Source organism: Danio rerio, chromosome 23, assembly GCF_049306965.1.
Source record: "Danio rerio strain Tuebingen ecotype United States chromosome 23, GRCz12tu, whole genome shotgun sequence".
NCBI lineage: Eukaryota > Metazoa > Chordata > Actinopteri > Cypriniformes > Danionidae > Danio > Danio rerio.
The window spans coordinates 26,161,248-26,170,238 of record NC_133198.1 but is presented as its reverse complement, the minus strand read 5'-3'; the positions used below and the strand labels follow the sequence as shown (position 1 = coordinate 26,170,238).

The 8,991-nt window shown below is 31.6% G+C and overlaps 1 long non-coding RNA gene across 2 annotated transcripts in view; it reads left to right on the top strand.

Moving 5' to 3' along the window:
• The window catches only part of LOC141380491 (uncharacterized), a 60,868-nt gene that overhangs the window by 21,458 nt on the left and 30,419 nt on the right, over positions 1–8,991 (top strand). The window lies entirely within an intron of this gene.

The window sequence follows — 8,991 nt, the reverse complement described above, 5'->3', positions numbered from 1 at the left end:
CTTTAAATGGAGCATGTAATAAACATACATAAAGTTGAAGTTGGAATTATAAAAAAAAAATCAAAGGGGGGGCTAATATTTCTGATTTTAAGTGTGTGTGTGTGTGTGTGTGTGTGTGCGTGTGCGTGCGTGTGTGTGTGTGTGTGTGTGTGTGTGTGTGTGTGTGTGTGTGTGTGTGTGTGTGTGTGTGTGTGTGTGTGTCCATTTTAAGGTCAACATTATTAGCCCCTTTAAGCTGTATTTTTTTTCGATTTTTACCTGCCTAGTTAACCTAATTAACCTAGTTAAACCTTTAAATGTCACTTCAAGCTGCCTTATAAAATATTTAATAGAATATTGTTTACTGTCATCATAGCAAAGATATCTTTAGAGATGTGTTGAGAAAAATTTCTTTAGTAAATACAAATTGGTTAAAAAACTGACTTTAACTATATATATATATATATATATATATATATATATATATATATATATATATATATATATATATATTTTTTTTTTTTTTTTTTTTTTTTTTTTTTTTTTTTTGCAGTAAACACTTTACTTTTGACTGTGTGGTCCCTGTGTGTTTGCAAATCTATGAGATATCATCTAATCAAATTAAAAGGCCAGCACTCCCTCTATGCCATTAAACAGGCCCAAATGAATGTAATCTCATCCTGGTGGTTTTGTTTTTAAATCCCTGATATCTTCCAGCTTCCAGACATGCAGATCGCCTCAAGAGTATTACATTATAACAAATGCAATTACAACTTTTAGCCTCTCTCTTTGTATGTGCCTTAATGGTGATTAACTATTATATGAGGGCGTCTGCATGCATTCTCTAAAAGGTTCCTCAGGCCTGGTGATGTATTTATTTAAGGCAAGGTGAATAAGCAAAAAAAAAGAAAAAAAGAAAAAGTTATCAACATGCTTCCCCTGTTTATTGATTGCTTTAAGAATTTTTTGGTACTAAATAAATATAAATATATTTCTCGCTCAAAATAAAGTTTGGATGAAGTCAGGTTAAAAATTAGATTTCATTAGGTTTATAGATTTTAGGGAATCTCTTCATGATTCAGAAAGTACTGCAAACAGACAGAAAAAAAAATTCACTTCTTTTTAGAAGAAAATCTATATAATTAAGTAAATATTGTACTGAATAAATAGATATTATGAATGTGATTAAAACTAGACATAGGGCGATAACCTGTTTTAAGGTTTAATGTGGTTTGGAAAAGTCAGGGTTTTAAAAACAGCAAAATTTTCTGTAATACTGTTTATATTGTATGTTTAAGTTTTTTATAGAGATGCTTTTATGAGAATTTTTGGAGCCGATACAGAGTACTGATTCCTTTTCATGTTGATCGGTACCGAGTACCGGAGCACATTTTCCCTTTAAGTGTGATACTTAAGTGGAGATCTTACCTTACCTATGATAATAAATTAAGAATGTTGCACATAATCCCTTAAACATGTCTCTTATATTCATTTAGTGTGGACATGTCATGATCAGAAGCAGCTTTACAAAAATAATAGATAAAGCAGATAAAAAATTGATAAGAACAATCATGAATAATGCAATTTGGAAACTTTGCAATTGATGGAAGAATAATTTAAGAAGAACAAGTTTGGAGTGCATATTTGATGCATAAGAAGTTTAAATGCATCTTCCTCTGCTTGCAAACTCTTAAAGGGCACCTCGGTTACCCCTTTTTTTCAGATTTATTATGAATCTTTTTTTTTTCTTTAATGTGTCTGTAAAGTTTTAGCTTAAAACAACCATCAGATTTTTTATTGTTTCTTTTATAAGATTCTATTCTATACTTTTTTGCACTGGGTGGCGGTTTTGCTGTACTGCGCCTTTAAGGATACTCCTTCTCACCCACCGTTTCTACGTACCTTTATGCGTGCCTTAATCTCCTCACTCGGCTGCGTCAAACAACAAATAGACATAAAGGAAGCAGATCTTACGTAGCGTTTGTGAGAACAAAGTTCACGCGCACACACACAGACACACACACATACCCAGCACGGACACGATATGCACATACACACATACATACATACAGACAGCGCACGTTTAGCTTTGCACTCTGTTTGCACGCATATGTGACAGGATACAGGTTAATCTCCACTGCTGTATTGATATCGATTATGTTAATGTAAAAAAATAAACCTGATTTTAACATCAAAATGGGATTGAATCGTATGAAGTAAAGCTGAAGTGAATCGCTGTAATTAATTACACACATGCACTGTTTTAAAACATTTTAAACTTGTGAAACTCACTTTTCTTGATCACATTTGATGACAATTAATGATCATAGAAAACTGAACAGACCTTCTATTCCCGGGTGCTTTGCGCTTGTCTTCTCTTGTTGATATGTTTATACACGTGACTACCGGGACATGATACGCAGCTGTCAGTCAATTCAGTGGGCGGGGGGACCGCACTCCTGCGTCAAATTGTGCTCGGTCTGAAAACCGTTCCAATTGGTCCACCGTTTTATGTTGTTAAATTGAATAAAAAAAGGATTCGGTGTGTTTATATCATCCCAATATCAACGCCTATACACTATTCCTACACATACATCTGTCCAAACAGCTTGATTTTTTTTTTTTACCATAGGTGCCCTTTAAACAAACACTTGTGATCGGTTCATGACATCGGCCAGATTAGCGAGTACCGATCGAGTCATAAAAGGTGCTTATTGGCCGATACTGTTCTCTGGCCGATTGATCGGAGCATCCCTAGCCTTTAATGTGTTCTTTATGGCTATTTTATTTAGTTCAACATCAACTCAGGCCACGTCAGCAAGGCCACGATTCAGCAAACATCTGAAAAACAAATCGCTTTTAAAAAAACATCCAAGCATGCTATAGAGCTGAACAGTGCAGTGGCTTTACTCAATGTCCAAAGAAAAGAAACATATTTAAAGATGTACAGAAAACAGTGTTTTTGAAACTAATGGAGACAGCAGAAGTCAATTATTTATTTATTTTTTTTAGCCTGACATTAAATGTTTATTAAAATGAAATATATTGTGTTCAAGGAGAAGAAAAGACATTTAATAACAGAACATATTTTAACACAATGCCGTCATACCGTCAAACAGAATTTTTTATCCTAGGTTATCATACTATCAGAATCATACATCAGGTCTTGCCTAATTGTAACATTAACAAATGTCTCTACAGTGTAAAAATATCTGTTAATTCACATATATTGTGTTTCCTGAGTGCTCTTTTATTCACATGTGTGAACTGCATTATGATAACTTGATCCCCACTTTGTTAACTTTTGATGTTAAAAATTCAACTCTATCGTTTAACAAAAATTTTTTTCAATTTTTCAAAATTAAGGTCCCAAAATGCAATTGAATAGCAAAAATATAAATAACAAAATGCAGAAAACTGATAATTTACAGGTATTTCTTTACACACAAATCACAAGAAAAGAAACCCTAGAAGTCAAATTTGGTTAAAAAAGTTGGCCTAAATTTTCACAATTGACAGGTATTCATTGTTTTTACCGATATTTTCTCATCTGAAACTCTTACCATTTATGGCTTCATTCCCACGGCATATTTTGAAACAAACCATCTCAGAAATAAAATGTTCAGAGGTTATTGTTGTACTGTGGGCGGCTGCTGATTCAAACCAGCTGAACCAGGAAACGTAAGCAAGGCCATGCTGGAGGCACTAAACTGTCACATTCCAGCTCACACATTCCTCAATTCACTAAAATAAACAAGAATATACCTCGATTGAGCAGTTAAATCACTTATTGCCAACTCCCTTGCTTCAGACTAATAATAGCTGAAGTTCGGAGTAATATAAAACAAGTCTGAAGAAGTGCTGCCAAAATATGTGGATGCTATTTCTCTGTTTTATTAACTTGGAAAGGTCTTTTCCCCCCTTAATTATATGGTAAAGGCAGATTGGTGATTATAGAAATATATTCCTGAAAGAACCCTTTTATTAGATCAGCATATAGAGCTGTCATGGAAAAACAGACTGAGTACTGATGAAGTACAGGATGAGTCACAAGCTGCTCACTGCGTATCAGACTCCAAGCCTTCCAAAGGATATTACGAGGGAAACATTTGACATAGTCTGGGAAAATCTCACTTCTCATCATATTGGTTTCTGTCTGATCCTGGTGGGAAGTTTCGATAGGATCCTTGTTTGAATAAAGGTCAGATAATCTCTCAGATACACGTGCAGCTGTTAGGGAGGCTCAAACTATATTGAGTGATCAAAGCAATTTTAAAATGGAAAATGAGTGGAAAAAACAAGTGAAATAAAAGGATGTTAGTAGTAGCTACATGTCTGATTGCAACCTGTGTGTTTTGGTTTAAGTATGAATACTTTTGGTACACTTTCTCACATTAGATAAAGTAGACAAAACAGGTGGTCTTTTATTATGAAGCCAGATCAGTCTCAAAAGTAAAATTTAAAAAATGTAATTCATACATACACAACACAGTTCACATTTACAAAATCAAGTTTAAAATCAAGTTAGTTCAAAACATACTGCAATTATACACAAATCCAATTTGTAAATTCAAAACACAATTCATAAACACACAAATCCAACTCGTAAATTCAAAACACAATTCAAAAATACACAAATCCAATTTGTAAATTCAAAACACAATTCAAAAATACACAAATCCAATTTGAAATTAAAAATACAATTCAAAAATATACCATATCCAATTTGTAAATTCAAAACATGATTCATAAATACACAAATTCAATTTGTAAATTTAAAATATAACTCATAAATTCACAACACAATTCGTAAATACACAAGTCCAGTTCATAAATTCAAAACACGATTTATAAATACATGAATCCAGTTCGTGAATTCACAACACAATTCATAAATAAATACACAAAACCAGTTCGTAAATTAAAAACACGATTCATAAATACACAAATCCAATTTGTAAATTCAAAATATAACTCGTTAATTTACAACACAATTCGTAAATACACAAGTAAAGTTCATAAATTCAAAACACGATTTATAAATACATGAATCCAGTTCGTGAATTCACAACACAATTCATAAATAAATACACAAAACCAGTTCGTAAATTAAAAACACGATTCATAAATACACAAATCCAATTTGTAAATTCAAAGCACAATTCAAACACACACAAATCCATTTCAGAAATTCTAAATATGATTCATAAATTCACAAATCCAGTTCAGAAATTCAAAATATTCATTTCGAAAACACGATAATGTTTTCAAAATGATCTGTGTTTACACATTCATGAAAATGTAAAACACAATGTAATAAAGTATGCCAAGCCAGTATTTGGCACCTTGTCATCTTGTTAGCAAACACTAAACCTGTAGGGAGTTACAACATCTAGTTGGCGACTTGGCGCTGATGTAGAATTTGTTGTACATGCAAGATGCGGAAATAATTAGCAAACTCTTGAGCTCTACCACATACTCCGCCATTGTGTCTTAACATGTAAACGAGGCCTTTAATCAACAAAGACTTGGATCAACTTTAATTAAAAGCCTTAACAAACATAATTAACCTTTTGAAAGCTCAACATTGCATCAATGTACAGTATCATGGTAATTACAAATTATTATTATAATAAATTTAATAGATGGCATTTTTTTTTTTCGATTGAATATTTAACTAACTGTAAAAACAGAAGGTTTATATTAGCCAGTGAGTATGTTTTGAAAGCTGTCACAAAGGAGAACGAAAGGACACAGAAGGAAATGGAAACCCAAGCCAAGCACAACAGTGTATTTGACTGCCCACATAGTTTTATGGGAGCAGCTCTACCTCCGATCATGAGCAAAACAATGACTTGCTTCCTCCTCTGTAAAAAAAATTCATCTTGGATTCTTTGAGACCAAATGCTTAGCCTGTGAATGAGCTAGATCCATTAACAAATGGAGGAAAAATATGCAGTTCTCAGTCACCATTGGCTTCTGATTCATATCCCTAATAGTCATCATGACCCTATTTTGACCAGGGTTTCAGACGTCTTATCCATGACAGTATTGATTACATAACTCTGAAATAAAAGTGTTTTTTGAATGCACTTCCAGTCAAAAGTTTGAGATCATTAAGATTTTTTTATGTCTTTATTTGTTTTTTGAAGCATTTTTGCATTTGTTTGACCAAAAACACAATAAAACAGGAACATATATATTTTTAATTATTTTTCAAATAATATTGTTTCTCCTAATATATTTTTAAAAATTATTTATTCCTGCTACTTCTGAGAGGTATTATATAATGGTTTCCACAAAAAACTTTAAGCACTTCATCTTTTTACAAAATTCATCATAATCTAAAACGTTTTTTGAGCAACAAATAACCATATGAGGATAATTTTTGAAAGATTACGTGACACAAGTAATGATGCTTAATCAACTTTCAATCGCAAGAATAAATTATATCACACTATATACATTCAGGGTATCTGCGGGGGTCTTAAAAAGTATTAAAATGTTCCAAATTTCGAAAGCTACATTTTAGGCTTTAAAAAGTCTTGAATCTACTAAAATGTTGTGTTTTTGGTTTAATGTTTTTTAACAATCCATCTCAATATTTTTTTTTACAACTTTTTATTTAAAAAATAGCATTTAATTACTTTTCTTACAGTAACATTTGCTTAAAAGTTGTCCATTTATTTACTGCTGTGGAAACTGACCTGACCTTTTTTTTTATTAATAAATTATTAATATTGTAGACTGAAGTAATTGATAGGTATGATTTGTTCTATTCTTGGTAAGGGTTATAGGGTTTGTGAATGTGTATGTCTGAAAATTAATAAAAGAAAAATATTCAAACAAAATTATTATTATTGTATTATCAAATTTATTAAATTTTAATAATTTTTTGACAGGGCAAGTGAAATGTTTTCTAACTGAGATATTTAAAAACAAATCCTTAGTGTTTAGCCCTGTACAAGTCTAAAATTTCATTCATAATGGTTTTAAAAATGTCTTAAAGTCTTTAATTTAACTTGGTGAGACCTGCAGAAACCCTGATATTAAAATAAAAAACTAAAAGTAATATTTCACAATACCACTCTATCACTTTTAATATTTGATATTATAAAAGGCAGTTTTAAAAAACATTGAAAACTCCCACTGATCCCAAACTTTTTGGAAAAGTTCAAAAATATCATTATGATGAAAAAAAAAAATCACACTTTAGTTCTTTTTGTTCTTTCAAAGACATGAATCCTTCAGTCTGAATCTCGCACTGATATATTAGAGCAGTTCATTGAGCTAGACTATCGGCTCAACTCTGTCTGGGATGTCCCACTGCAATGTTTTTTCAGACTCGCCGGGTGCGTTAAGGGTGCTAACTTCACACCTCTGCCTGTTTTTAATGGGCCACGTGTGCAAGAGAGACCCGCGGGTGTCAGAGCTCTCACAGTACAAAAAAACAGGGTGTAAGAGGTGGAATAAACAAGACTTTGAAGGGCCACATCAAACAGGTGAAAGACCATTTTAGCCATTTTTAGTTAAATAGCCATTTTTAGTTTAGTAATTACGTTCAGTAGAAATGGCTTAACAGAGATAAGAATTTTTAAAGTCAAAAGGGATGAAATGGGGATTTTTTTTACTGACGCAGAATTCATTGGAGAAAATTGACTAGAGCAAACATTGAAGTCGAGTAATTATTGTTCGCTGGCATGCAAGCACAGGAAAATGAAACCGAACTACATCAAACAGGCGAAAGACCATTTTAGCCATTTTCAGTTTCATTTTCTATTGAATTTCATACTGTAAGAATTACTTGACAGAGATAAGAATGTTGACAGTCGAAAGTGATGAAATGGGGGGTTGCTGACGCAGAATTCATTGGAGAAAATTGACAAGAGCAACCGTTAAAGTTGAATTTTCCTTGTTCGCAGGAATGCATGCACAGGCAAATGAAACCAAACAGGTTCATAGTAGTTATTCAGAATTTGGCTCATCCTGACGTAATTACACACATACAAGTGCACGAATACACACACACACACACACAGGGAACTATCTTTCTATTCAGATACAATTTAAAACATTACTAACATTGTATGAATATAAACATTCTTTGTGAATGTCAAATAAGTTTTGTAAAATGAATTTGAGGTACTGTAGATGCTAAAATGATGCATTTATGATGCATAAAAATGATTTTAAACTTGAAATCATTTAATCAATTCATTGTGGAATCATGACAAAATAAATCTGTCACGAATATGAATATCTTGTGTAAAATGTCTGTTAAATATTCATTTTTTTATATTATTTTAACAGCAATAAAGTAAAACTGCAATATTGTGAAATTAAGATTTAATACCTTTAAACTTAACATTATTAACTACATTAAACTAGCCAGGAATATGTTTTACATTATTAATTATCTTAGTTAACTTCACAATGTAAAACATTTTCTTTTCTTTTTTTTTTCTTTTTTTTTTTGCATCTCTCAATTAAACAGAATAAACTTAACTTGAAATCAGCCTGTCATTCCACTCACAAGTCAACACAATGGATTAACTTTTTTGTTTAATTTCTGAAAACATCCAAAAAAAGGTTCAAAATCTAGATGTATTTTGATAATTGTAAGTAAAGGAATAATGTTTAAACAACTTCTCTGTTATGTTTAACAGTGCAGATCAAATGTGTGATAAAACAGTTTGTAAAAGATTGATACATAAACTAACAATTAACTAAATAGACATAAACAAAACATAGTCAATTGTGTTAACTTGTGAGCTGAATGAAAGGCTAATTTCAAGTTGTGTTCAAATGAGGGATGAAAAAAAACAATTACAGTGTGACATTAACTTAAGCATCTGTACTACCAAACATTAACTAAGAATAATTAATGATATAAAACATTTCTAATTACTAGTTTAATAGTTAATAATGGTAAATTAAAGGTATTAAATCTAAAAACATGAAAAAAGTCAGTTTATATTTCACTGTATTACAGGTTTTTTATAATTTTGTTCA